This window comes from Carlito syrichta, unplaced genomic scaffold (genome assembly GCF_000164805.1).
Source record: "Carlito syrichta isolate Samal-C Ts95f unplaced genomic scaffold, Tarsius_syrichta-2.0.1 Scaffold309899, whole genome shotgun sequence".
Taxonomy (NCBI): Eukaryota; Metazoa; Chordata; class Mammalia; order Primates; family Tarsiidae; genus Carlito; species Carlito syrichta.
In genome coordinates, this window is record NW_007253995.1 from 498,106 (window position 1) to 512,049 (window position 13,944).

Below are 13,944 nucleotides of genomic sequence, written 5' to 3' on the forward strand. Positions count from 1 at the left end.
AGTCAGCCGACGAGCATACCTTTCCCACCATGCCACTGAAATACCAACCCATCTACTCACCCACCTGTCATCCCAGCAACCTAGTTTTCTTCTTGAATGAGGGCATGAAAGGACAGTCTCCATCACAGGGAAGAGATGCTTAAAGTAATTTATCCAAACTGGGTGAACTATGGAACCCATGCCCATGACCAACTTTGGACCAACAAGGACCTGTTACAGAGGTGACAGCTACTGAATGGACAAACTGGGCAGACAGCATGCCCTGAAGTCAGTGGTGGGAGAGATTGCTGTGGCCTAATGGTGGGGAACAGGTTAATGGAGTGGGGAAGTAATCTGGGCTTTGAAGAATGAGCAGTGTGGAGATTTAGACTTGGAAAGGGGGACGGAAGGCTGTGGGGACAGGCGTCTGTTATCTCTGGTGTCAAAGAGGACTTGGGCACTGGAAGACTTGTGCATATGAAGGGCTCATCATGTGAGGCCAGGGGGCCAGGGGGGCTTTGTACCAGCTGCACGGGCCTGCAGGGAAGGTGAGTCCTTCTTGTCCATGACAGGGAAGAGCCATCACACCCCTAGCCATCTATCTGCTAGTGAGATCCCAGGTCTTCTGTGTGTCCTAGACAGGTTATTAACCTCTCTGAGCCTCAGTCTCTTCATCTGTAAAATGGGGATAATCCCTCACCTACCACACTGGGGTTGATTTGATGATACGATGAGATATTGTCAAATAAGTGTGGCACATAGTAGGTGCTTAGTTTACTCTAAAGATCTTCTCCCTATACTCCTGAGGGGCTGGGTTGGTATTCTGAGGCTGAAGACCTCAAAAACCTTTTCTATCCATGACCTATAGGACTTGGAGTTAAATGTATGCACTTCCATATGTATCTGCTTCGTAGCACAGAGGACATGCTGATCCTGTCGCCAACTTCTTCATCAGGCGGTGAACAGGCTTTCTATCTCATAGGGCTCCTCCTTTTCCATCAAGGACTAAACTGAAATTTAAAAAGGTGGGGAGGGCTTACCCAGCATCAAGCAGACATCAGAAAAAACTTCCAATCCAGACCAGCAGGAGGCTCAGGAATCTGATTCTCCATAGACCTTAAAGAAGAGAGACTCCCATTCGTCTGGGATGGCTGAAATACTGACCGGCACAGAGGCAGGTGAATAACTGTGATGACCCTTCCTGATCCTTTTGTTAATAGGGCTTCCTGTGGCCCAGGTCCACCTGCTCCCGGGCTCCCATCAGCCCAAGTACCATTAAATATCTCGGAATAAAAATCTGACTTCAGAATCAATTGATGGAGAGAGGTTCTCCAAACATTCGCCGGCGAAGGTAATTAAATTCCGATCGGAGAAGATGGAGCTGTGTGACAGGGCGGTGGGGGCAGCTGCTGGCGCCGGGCTGCTGAGCAATGAAATCACGGGCGTGCGCAGCCCAGAGCTGGCAGCGGCACAAAGGAAATTGGAGCAGTCAAATATTTCCCTCCTCGTTGAGTTCCATTTACATGTTTATAATAGAGGTTCTTAAGGCCCTAATGAGAAGGCTGCTCATTGCAGGGAAGAGGATGATTAAGGCTCTGCCAGACGAGATCAGGGACAGGAACAAAGGCCTGTTAATTACTACAGAGGGACAGGAGGAGAGCCAGACTCCAGCTCGCTGTTCCCCCAGAGCCTCCCCAGACGGGTGCCTTCCTGTTCCCCTAGGCTCACCATTGTCTCCAGGCCAGGTGACCTCTGAGCAGTGGGTTGGATAGATCCCCAGAGCTAGATTCAGGGGCTCAGGGACCACTTCCACCTTCCCTCCCCAGGGGGAAGTTTCAGGCCGTGCTGGTGGCACACGCAGACGCTTCCTGCCAAGATGCCCGGTTGGGGGAAAGGGATGAAAGGAAGCCACACTGCTCAGCTGCTTGGCCACCACCTGAACCACTAGTTTGCCTGCCCACCAGGGGGCAGCTCACGTCAACTTTTGAGCCCCAGAGGGTGGAGCACTACCTGCCCCCACCCCCCCAAGATGATAAAGACCCTCTTCCTAGCCTTCAGGACACCCAAGAGACACTGACATACCTGTGGAGATCCAGGCCAGAATTAGTGACTGATGATACCGTCTGATACAAAGGCATAGAGTCTTTGCCAAGCTGACGTCAAGGCCTCCTTGACAGAGTTCACGGTGTGGTGGAAAAGTATAGGCTTTGGGTCAACAGACTTAGGATCAATGAAACCTGGGTACAGATACCAGATCTTCTATCTTCTAGTGAGTTCCAAGATCTTCTGTCTGCTAGTAGGGGTGTCCTAGACAGGGTATTAACCTCTCTGAGCCTCAGTGACTTCATCTGTAAAAAGGGGACACCTCACCTACCACACTGGGGGTGGTTTGATGATACAATGAGATAATGTCAACTAAGTATAGCACATAGTAGGTGCTCAGTTTATGCTAATGACCTTCTCCCTCTACTCCTTTGAGGCTGGGCTGGTATTCTGAGGCTGAAGACCTCGAAAGTCTTTTCTATCTATGACCTACAGAACATGGAGCTGAATGTATGGACTTCCGCGTGTCTATGATCCACAGTGCCTCTGGGAATATTGAGGGGGAAGGGGAGATTTTAGTCTGGGCAAGGATGAGTGGAAATTCAGACCCTGTGCACTGCTTGCCCGAGTGCCCCTCGCCCCCTCAGGGCTCAGAAGATGAAGAGAAGATGAGCAAAGGGAGATGAGAGTCACAGGTGTGGGGAGCTCTCTGATTTTCCTGCGGGAAAGAGTGATCAGAGGGATAAGTCATATCATGCAAAGCTGAGTGAGTCCAAGAGTCAAGGGTGAAATTTGAAGAACTTTGATTTTTAGGAAAATGATCATGTTGTAAAGGCCCAGGGGATACAGGGTCTAAGATGAGAATGATTTTGAGGGAGGGAAATGCAAGGATCCAAACACGAGAGACCCGAACTCCCTGGAGGGTGTGGTGCATCTTGGTCTTCCCAGGGATCAATCTGGGCAGCTGGGAACATCTCAGCAGCTGTGCTTACCAAAAGCTCTTCCCTCGGAGCTGTCCACGGTGCTGGCCTCACATCCTATCTGGCACTGGCTGGCTGGCCAAACCTCCCCCCAGCACCTTCCTTCCACCGGTTGATTGTCTGCCATGTTTGCCACCTGCAGAGCTCCCACCCATGCCCACTGCACTGACCTCTGCTACAAACCTCAGGACTTTCAGACATATCTAATGCCAAGATGAATTTTAGCCCAAACCTTAATGCTTACAATAACCTAGTCCTCAATCACAGCAGGTGATTACAACTCACCTTAACCAGAACCCTGAAAAGAATCCAGACTTGAATCCAATGCCAATCTGAAGTCCAGCCCTAGCCCTCATCCTCTTCTTAATGTGAACCTTAAACCCTGTCCTCATTTCTCTCTCTTTTTTTTTGAGTTGGTATCTCAGTTGTCACCTAGGCTGCAGTGCAGTGGCACGATCACTGCTCATCATAGCCCCAAACTCCTGGGCTCAAGCTAGCCTCCCACCTCAGCCTCATGAATAGCTGGGACTACAGGTGTGCACCACCACACCTGGCTAATTTTTTGATTTTTTTTTTTTTTGTAGAGATGAAGTCTTGCTATGTTGCCTGTCCTGGCCTATCTTCATTTCTAACCTCAAATCTAGTATTGGTCTGAACTTCAGTTATCATCCTAACCTCACACTGAACCTGAGCCCTAAAGACTTGGGTTTGGGCAAAGATTAGACCCCTCCCTCTCTCCTTAAGAACATGGGTGAGCCTCTGTGGCAGGCACTGGGGATGGAGAGATGTGGCCTATGTTGCCCCTACTCTCAAGGTACTTGGCCATGTGCCCCTACCACCCTCACTGTCAGCTGGCAGAGCCCAGGCATGAACAAATTCATGCCATTGTCAGCATCAACAATGTTCTCCCAAGAGGGGGAGTCTTTGGGGAAGATTTCACTATCATTTCCAAGGGCAAAGGGTAGAGGTGGGCCACTGAATGCTTTGAATTCTACTCACTGTTCACCACTGTCTGCACGTCTCTGACTCGTGCCTGTGTGACCTCTGGTGTAGGTGGGGAAGGAGGACTGGGACCCTCTCCTGGAGGAAACTTCCATATGGGCAGGGCCAACATGCCTCTGTGGAGTATGGTCCATATAGTTTGTACGCAAATGCTGAGGAGGACTGGGTAGCACAGGAAATATCAGACTCTGAACACCCCCCCATTGCCACGCCTCTCACAGATCTCCACAAGGGCTCACTGAAGGGGTTAAGGAAGTTGAAGGCTAGAGAGGTTAAGCTTGATTCAGGTCATGAAGACAATAGTGGGAAGAGCTAGGTGATCAGGTGAATCAAAGATAGACCTTCTGGCTGCCAAGTTCTAGAAGCTGGGGATAGTGAAGAGGAGAGGCTTCCTGCAGGAGGTGAGTTTTGGGGAATGGCTGCAGGTGGTGGGGATGGGATTTTTCAGTTGAGGGGGTGCATTGTCAGGAGGGGTGGATGGGGGTTGAGGCAAAGATGCTGATGAGGCTGAGAGATGCGGGTGGGATGGGCTTTGCCTCTGCCCAAGGCCAGGCACTGGGGAAAGCTTTAGGAAGAAGAGAACTTGCAAAGGGGAAAATCAAGTCCTTCCATCCCATGGCCGAGTCCTCCTGAGGGGTCTACTCTATGGGATGAGATTAAGAAGGGGGAGGGGGAGAATGATGTGACATTTCCCAGGAGCCACGTGTCTCTGTCTACTGACCCATGGCCCATGTGTTTCTGTCTACTGACTATCCACTCCTTCCATGGCCCCTCCTTCTCTCCTTACAGCTGCCATCTGCATCCAGGCCATATCTGGTCTCTGGTCACAGCCTCCGTTGCCTCCTTCCTCCACCCTCCGAGTTCTCTGCTAGAGAGATCTTCCTGAGATCCTCAAAAGGACTCTCCTCCCTAAGAAGCTGGGCTTTCTCTTTCTTGACAAATTCCACCCAACTCTTCTTCTTGGCTTTCTGGGTGAACATGTAATTTGTCCAAGCCGGGGCACAGCTGAAACTAAACGGGGTGCTATGGGGATTATGAAGGGCAGCAGGTGGGTACCAGGATGCTCCCTGTAGACTCCTCCCTCCTCTCCAGCTGACACCCCAGGGCCTCCTAACACCACACTGACCCCCTGGAGATCTTGCCAGATGCTAGGCGCGAGCTCCCCTGCAGCTTCCTGAACCTGGATGGCCTATTCTCATGAGGGAAAGGGCCCCAGAATGGGAGTCCAAGTTGCTGAGCCCACCCCAGCTCCACACACTCTGCCCTCAGACCTTGGGTAGGGTGCCCCTCCTCTCTGCTGTCTCCCCTGTCTCGCTTCTGCTCAGGGTGGAGGAAGGAGGTGACGGAGGCTGTGACCAGAGACCAGATATGGCCTGGATGCAGATGGTGGCTGTATGGAGAGAAGGAAGGGGCATGGAAGGAGTGGACAGTCAGTAGACAGAAACACATGGGCCATGGGTCAGTAGACAGAGACACTGTGGCTCCTGGGGAATGTCACATCAGAGGATGTGACACTTGGGAAATGAATGCACCACATGCACGAGATTTGCTGGGGTTATTGTTCCCATTCCCTGCCCAAACTTTGATCCCAATTATTTACATTTTAGCTTAGTTCTCCTCCCCCATGGTGTCTGCATTCCCTGCAGCGTGAGGCTCGCATCCCCTGTAGCTTCCAGGATTCTCAGGCCAAGCCTGCAGCCTGACACTGGTTAGCCCCCTCATGTCAGCAGATTGCCAACCCTGTGCAGGGGGTGGGGTGGTGTCCATTTTTCCTGTCAGCCTCAGCACAGCCTAGCACCCGGGGGAGCTCCATCAAGTTCACTCAATGTTGACCTAACCTGGCTTTAATTCAGTGGTTCTCACACTTAGGCATGTATCTGAACTGCCTGGTAGGCTTGTTAAGCCCCAAAGTGACTGGGCCCCTTCCTCAGTTTCTGAGTCAATAAATTTGGCTCAGGCCTGAGAATTTGTATTTCTGGCAAGTAAGTTCTCAGGTTATATTGATGCTCCTGGGACCATATTTTGAGAACCACTGCCGTTCTCAGCAAAAACCTAGCTGGCCCTTCCAGGGAGTCTTCATTCTAAGGGGCTGAGAGGAGTTGGCCTTGTGGGTAGGATGTGTGTGTGGAGGGGTTTGGAGGTACACCTCAGACACCCAGGAAGTGAGCTTCTCTTGCCTAGAGGCAGAAGCAGCCTTGGATATCCTCAGTCAGAGTTGCACCATCCACGAGTAATCTGCGTGGAGCAATTAGAGGGAGGGAGCTGAGAGAAGTGTGAGCTGGGAAGGCAGCTGCATATTTCATGCTGTTCCTAGCTTTGAAGGTCCCAGGAAGGCACGTGGCAGTGGGTGACAGCTTTATCGTAATGAGGGATGGGGAGAGGCACCCTGCTTGGGGCAGGGAACTCCTTGAAAGTGTCGACGGCTGGGAGGGGCAGGGAGAGGCAGGGGATGTGGGAATTGGGGAGGGGCATCTGTGATGGGAGTCCCTTCCCTAGGCTATTCTCAGTCCCTCCCCTAGACTCATCCCTGTCTCCCCAGCATGGAGGGGTGGTGATGAGATTCCTGGATGATTTTCAGATGCAGCCTCTAAGAGCCTGCCTCTGGCCCCAAGGGCATATCCAGAACATCCTCTCTCTCCCACGAGGCATCTCAACACTGGCAAAAGCTTCCAGCAGAGCGAAGTCCCAGTGTTCCCGAAACTGTCTCCAACTGAGCTCTTGTGGTGTCAGGAGCCTCTGAATTGCAAGGGAATAGAGCTCATGACCATTCAGTCTCAGATGTGCACCCTGCTCGCCCCTTCCTGTTCCATCCCCCTATCCCCCATGACTTCCCACCCCAGAGGCCAAGGCCATTTCTAAAGAATTTATATTTGAGAGCCTGGGAGAAATCTCTGAATGTTCTGAAAAAGCCCCCACCTTTCTCTTAGTTTGGGTCACATGGTCCCCATCCTCAGCACAGTCCTGATTCAGGAATTTAACATTTGAGATCCGAGTGGTGGGGGAGTGAAGGAGATGTTGTTCAGAAGCAGCAGTAGCTTGGGGACACTTTGTGGGACCAGAAGGGGGCATGTGCCTTCTTTTACAGCCTCAAAGGGCTCTCAGCACCCCAAAAGTTGGTTGCATTGACAAACATGCCCCCTCCGGGCTCAGCAGCAGTCTGCACCAACCTCTGAGGAGTCACATAACCATTTTGAATCGGTGGCCATGGCTTCCTTACTAGCAGACAGTGGAATCTATGCAGGAATACCTGAACAGGAGTCACACAGACTCTACTGCACCCTTGAGTTGCCCGGTCGTGTCCCATGTCCAGGATTGCAAAGTCCTTACCCTTCAGAGGACTTTGCAGTTGTGGAGTGGGTAGAGCTCTGGGAGGTGGGAAGGGAGGATGGCAACACAGTCTGGCTTCAGTCAAACAGATTTGGTTCCAATCCTGCTTTTACTTCCTTGTTGTTTGTTTGTTTTGAGTCAGAGCCTCATTCCTTCACTCCAGGCTGGAGTGAAGTTGATGCGATCATGGCTTACCATAGCCTTGACCTCCTGGATTCAGGGTATCCTTCTACCTTAGCCTCCTGAGTAGCTGGGACTACAGGTGGGTATCACCATGGCTGGCTAATTTTTTGGACTTTTTTTGTAGAGAAAAGGCCTCAATTGCCCAGGATGGTCCTGAACTCCTGGCCTCAAGTGGTCATCCTGCCTTGGCCTCCCAAAGTGTTGGGATTATAGATGTGAGCCACTGTGCCTGGCCTTGATGCCTGGTTTCTAAGAGTATGACCTTGGGCAAATCACATGGCCTTCCAGAGCCTCAGTTTGTTCATCCTGAAAAACGGGAACAATTATAGCGACTGGGAGGCTCTCGTGAAGAGATGTCACATGGAAAGCACTGAGCACAGTGCCTGGCATCGGTGACCTCTCAATAATGGCAGACCTTGAGAGGGATGCATCCAAAGCTGTTCAGGGTCTACCCCTGCCCTGGAGCCTCCAACCTCCAGCCCAGACCAGGTGGAACCAAGAACTGGCCCAAGCCCCTCCCTTGGAGCGGCTAGAGTGAGCATTCAATCCTGATTAGCTCCACCGGGCTCCCTCGTAACCTTTTCATTAGGAAATTATGTTTAATAGAAATTGTTCTGACACCTCTCAGCGGCGTTTCCCTGCAATTCATTACCACTCAGGGGAGGGAGGCAGGCGGCAAAGCAGCTCTGGGGCCAGCTCTGTGGGGGAGGGGGCCAGTCCTCTCCCCGCCCCTTCCCTGGTCCTGCTGTTGCTTGGGTGGGTGGAAGAGACACAGGACAGAGGTACTCATGCTTGGCTTTCCCAAGCAGGCCAGCTGTTGGTGCACATCTGGATGGGACCAGTTGCTCTCAGCACCCTCCCCTGGGTTTGATTTGGGACTACCCAGCTGTTGCCAGTGATGCTTGCATGTTGGTGGCACTCCAAATCCTTGCACTGTGCCCAGAAGGTAGGGAGGTGCACAGCATTCCCCTAGCTGTGCAACGCAGGACATATTGGGTGTCCAGTGCCCTGCCACCCCTCTAAGCTCTCCTGTTCCCTTCCTGCCTGAAGCCTCAGAGTTGTTGTCTACACCTGTTTCTCACCTGAATCAAGGAGTCTGGTTTGTATTGTCTTGACTGGCTGGGCCTGGGAAAAGAAGAGAGTAGATTGAGTCTTTCGTCTCAATGACCCGGACCCTCGGGGCTTGGTTCTGAGGACCAATGCCTTCTAGACCCTTCCTGTGTCTCCTGTAACTTTAGACAGTTCTGTTTCCAGCACTCATCCTTTGCGGTGGGGTGCAGGCAATGAGAGCCAAGGGAAGCCACTCCATCTTCTCTGTTCCACCTTCTTCCAGGCCTGACAACTGACTGGGAAGTTCTTCTCTGTGTCCCTCCATTTTTGATCCCAGGCTGTTGCTTTCCTCACCGTGGTGCCTTGGATTTTCTGCTCTACGAAGTAAACCTGGCTCCTCATTCTGTTCACCCCTAAAGAAAAGGGGGGTATGGGAAGCTTGGTGAATAAACAGTTCTTGCTTCAAGGTCTTGGGAACTGAGGACAGCTCTGACGCTCTAGCATGCTTTTCTGACCCAACAACTGGGGGCACCCCTTGCTATTTCACCACCTACTATCTGAAATTAGCAGCAGCCTAATCTCTCTCTGCCACATCACTCAATGGTGTAATTGTGCAGAAAAAAATGTATTAAAATGCAAAACACTCAGTTGTACTTCTTTATGTTAAATCCCTTCTTCGCTCTATCTCCCTTTTAATTTTACAAGGTTTTTTCCTCTCTCCCCCTTTCATAAAACAGAGAGCCAGGCACGCAGGGAATCATTTCAACTCCCCTATAAATCTCCAAAATGAATACTTAAATTCGAGGAAAAAAATACATTCTTACACCTTTAATTTCCCTGCTATGAAGTGTAATGAAAAAGCCTGATTATTTTTAATTCTTCCCTTTAATAATTCAGCGGCGGAGTGATTTAAGGCTAGGATTCATAATTACCTTTCTGCGTTCTTGGCAAATGGAGTTTTAATAGAAATGAGAGCTCTGGCGACTAAAGGGGATTTCAACAGGTCGCTGGGGGGTCAGGCCCAACACTAGTCAGTGGAAGAGTGCTTCTAGGGCCCCTCGGGTGTGGGGTTTGGACAGGACACCTGGACACAAGTGGACCTAGAACAACCTATCGAAATAGTCACAGAAGGTCAGGGTGTGGGTGTTGAATGACCCATTTATCTTGGAAGGGAGAAACTGGTGGAAAATGGGCATCAGGAAAGTCTTCTTGACTAGCAATAATAAGCTAATAACTATGATGTTAATGATAGTAGCTACCACTAACTGAGCAAATACTATGCGTCAGGCCCAGTACTAAATGTTTTAAAAGACATTCTCTCTAGCTAAGCATGGTGGTGCACATGTAATTCCAGTACTTGGGAGGCTGAGGTGGAAGGAGTTTGAGGCTGCAGTGAGCTGTGATTGTGCCAGTGTGCACGAGCCTGGGTAACAGAGCAAGACCCTGTCTATATGTATTTTTTTTTTTTTTTTGAGTTGGAGTCTCACTCTGTTGCCCAGACTGGAGTGCAGTGGCTGCTCCAGGCCTTGTCTATATGTATTTTAAAAAGACATGTTGTCTTCTTAGCATCACAATAATCTAGTCTGCATGTGGGGAAACTGAGACTTAGAGAGACACGAACAAGCCAAAGTCAAGGAAACTGGCAGAGCAGGGTTTGACCTCAATTCTATCTGACTCTAAAAGCTACCACTCCCCTCTACTGACTTCCCAAGCACTGCCCAGGATCCATTACCCAAACATGGTATCTGTCCCCAAGGAGCTTGCAGACATAACTAGACAGGGTGGTGGGGCAGTGTTGTAGAGACCTGTGGAAAGGGCAGCAGGCTAAGAAGGAGTCAGAGCCTTCCTACCAGCCACACTCCCCATTAGCTTGTGGACACCGGGAAAGTCACTTCTCTGAGCCTCAGTTTCCTCATCTATAAAATGGGAAAACTGATGTATTTAGTCCAAGGGACTGCATGAGATTCAAAGTAGAAAGTATACGTGGAAAAGCTCTGTAAACCCTAAATTGTTCTACAACGGCAAAGTATAATTATCATTATTTGATAACAGAATACTACTTAAAACTGATCCATTTCTGTCCTAACCCTGCAGCTGGTTTTCCAGCTGTGCATGCCCTGCCTTCCTATCAAAATCCAGGTCAGACCTTACCTCCTCTGCCAGAAAGCCTTCTGGTGGACCTCTCTCAGGGCCCATTGTTCCATGACCCTCTGCCTCCCTCTTTGTCTATATTTCTCATTTGGTTGCTTGAGTCCTTACATTCCTTGATAGAGCACATAGGTGTGTGTGTGTGTGTGTGTGTGTGTGTGTGTGTGTGTGTGTGCGCGCGCGCGCGTGTGCGCGCATGCGTGTGCATGCATGAGCGCACATGCACACACACCCTCTAGACTGTAAAATCCCAGGAAGGGCTTTTTATTTAATTATTGGAGTTGGAGTCTCACTCTGTTGCCCAGACTGGAGTGCAGTAGCACCCTCCCGGCCACCGCAGCCTCGACCTGCTGGGCTCTGGGGATCCTTCCACTCAGCCTTCCAAGGAGCTGGAACTATAGGCATGCGCTACCTCACTCAGCTAATTGTTGATTTATTATAGAGACGAGGTCTCACCAAGTTGCCCGAATGGGTCTCGAACCCGTGGACTCAGGCAATCCACTCGCCTCGACCTCCCAAAGTGCTGGGATTACAGGCCCAGCCACCGAGCCCAACCGGCCTGGGTTTTTTAAAATTCCCCTTTGTCAATTCAAAACTCAGCCTCTGCATTCAGGCTGTAGCACATTAATATGGTTGATTCACTGCCTGAATAGAGACATAGATGGTGAAAACCCACAGATAATCCCACACCATGAAATATTGGCATTGGAGTGCTGAGACACCTGTGTGGACATGCACGCAGGCACATGCACACACTCACACACACCCAGACACACGCTCACACCACCCCCCCATCACTCCTGCGCCTGGCTCACCTGAGCTTCCTCTACTGTAATGATCCAATAGGGAAAATTGTATCCAGCACCTATTTTACAGTTTATCAAGTGCTTTCCCATACATTAGAGAATACGATTCTCTCAATAGCCTCCTGCCGAGAGAGGCAGGCCGGAGAAGGGGAGCTGGATCATTGTCTTCTTTCAGAGAAAGAGAGATGAGGTGGGTTGCTCAAGATCCCTCCATGGAGAAGGGAGAGCCCAGGCCTTCAGATTCCTAAGCCCTGCGGCTCTCTCTGAGACAGCAGTGGGGCTGTTCAGCTGCAGAAATGGAGTCCTGGTATGTGTGCCAGGATGAAGCCTGGTTGAGGGTGGAGGTGGCTACCCAGGGAGTCATGATCTGGGAGACAACGCCCTTCTTGGGTCCAGCAGAAATTTGGCTTCTGACCCAGCTTTCCACACCATCCCTTTGACTTTCCTGTGCTTGGTTGGGCCTTACTGAAGACCCAGGAATTGGGCTCCCCAGCTCTGGAGTCCCCCATTCCCTATACTCTGGTTTGTGGAAGTTCTGCCCCGAGGGCCTCAGGAAAAGAAGGGGCTAGAGTCAGAGGAGTGGGTCGTGAGGTCCTTTGCTCAGACTTGGGTGGGCTCCTGCCTCCCCGCCTCCCATTAATATTCCCTGGAATGAGAAGGCAGCGGAGGGGCCCTCAGAAACACTTGAGACCTGATTGGGAATAAGTGTCTGATAATGACTCCCATCAAATGTCAAGCGGCCGTGCTGCGCTCCTGGGGCTGATTGCTCCCCCTGGGTGGGGGTAGGTGGAGGGAAGTCTGGCCCCGGACGCTTCGCCACTGTGGAGATCCCACCCTGGGACTTTGTGTCGGATGTGAGCTCTTCCTGGGTTGTGAATGGCCTCACTTTCTTTTTGGTTCTTCCTGTGCACAGTGCAGTGGAGGGAAGGCTTTAGGGACAATTTCACAAACAGTCTACTACATTTAGCCTCTGAAGCCTCTGTCTCTGCTCCTTCAAGGTCTGAGTGGGAGGACTTGGCTTGGCAAGCCAGGGAAAGATTGGCAGGGTTTGACCATATGACATCCTAGGATTCTTCTAGTTCTAATATTTTGGGGTAAGTTCATGTTCTTCTGTCAGCAGCCCTACTGCCTCACTTTCCAGTTGTATGACTGTGGGCTACTTGCTCCCTCTCTTTCTGCCTCAGTTTCCCCATCTGTGAAATGAAGTATTTGGATAAGATTTGATGATTAGATAGTTAATTACTGGGAGCCTACTCTGCATTTAAGTCAGATATTGGGCCAGAAGATCTCTAAGGGCCTTCAGGCTATCACGGGAGGACTGCAGACTCCACAATGGGGTGGACAGGATGGCTTCAACATGAGTTCATGTCCTTCTCTGTCACTCTGTGCAAGTTGGTCCCCCAATCTGAGCTTGTTTCTCCTGTGACCCAACTGGACTGTGAAAGTGTTGGTAAGATAGTGGAAGGGCATTCACTAACTGTAAGACGTGGTGCACAAGTCAATTGCTAGAGTCACTAGCCCCTCCTGGACAACATCTCGACCCTGGAGCACTGCTCTCTAGTCTTGGGGACCCATGAATTTTATTCACTTCTGGTAATACCGTATATTGGTTTCACACCATTAAATAAGGGCTCCCCAGGCTGAAGAAGCACGGAAGAATTTGCTGAGTTAAACTTGAGGTGGAGAAGGGTGTAAAAACAGGGTCATTGCTTGTCCTCAGGTGCGGGAGGCTCAGGGGACTGTCTCACTCTCAGAGTGACTGAGCAGATCCAGATCCAGCTAACATCCCTAATCAACTGCCACATCCTTGGCACTTGCTTAGTTGTGTGAACTTTGGCTTAATCCTCACCATGACTTTGTGGGGAAGACGTCCTTCCTACTGTACAAACAAGGAGGCTGTGGCCTGTGGCTGGAGAGAAGAGTGACGCCCGTAGGCCCACACAGCTAGTGATCCTGTCCTTAGAGTCTGCCTTGTGCCAACCAGATTTAATGAGCGTCATGGCTGATAGACTTGAGATGGGGCTTACACATAGCTCTTGGGCTTCTAGCACCATTAATCTTCCTGCCACATCACACTGGGCACTGCTGAGCTCCATGTCCACCTGGAGTAGAACATGCTGGAATGACCTTAAAAAGCTGTGGATTGGATTCAGATGAACCAAGAACTTCCTGACTACAGTGAGTAATAATAATAATAATAATAATAATAGTAGTAGTAGTAGTAGTTAACCCGGGCTCGTTGGCTCAGCCTGTAATCCTGCGCTTTGGGAGGCTGAGGTGAGTGGATTGCCTGAGCCCGTGGGTTTGAGACCCGCCCGGGCAACTTGGCGAGACCTCATCTCTACAATAAATAAAAAAATTAGCTGGGTGTGGTAGCACACGCCTGTAGTTCCAGCTACTGGAAAGCTGAGGCGGAAGGATCGCCG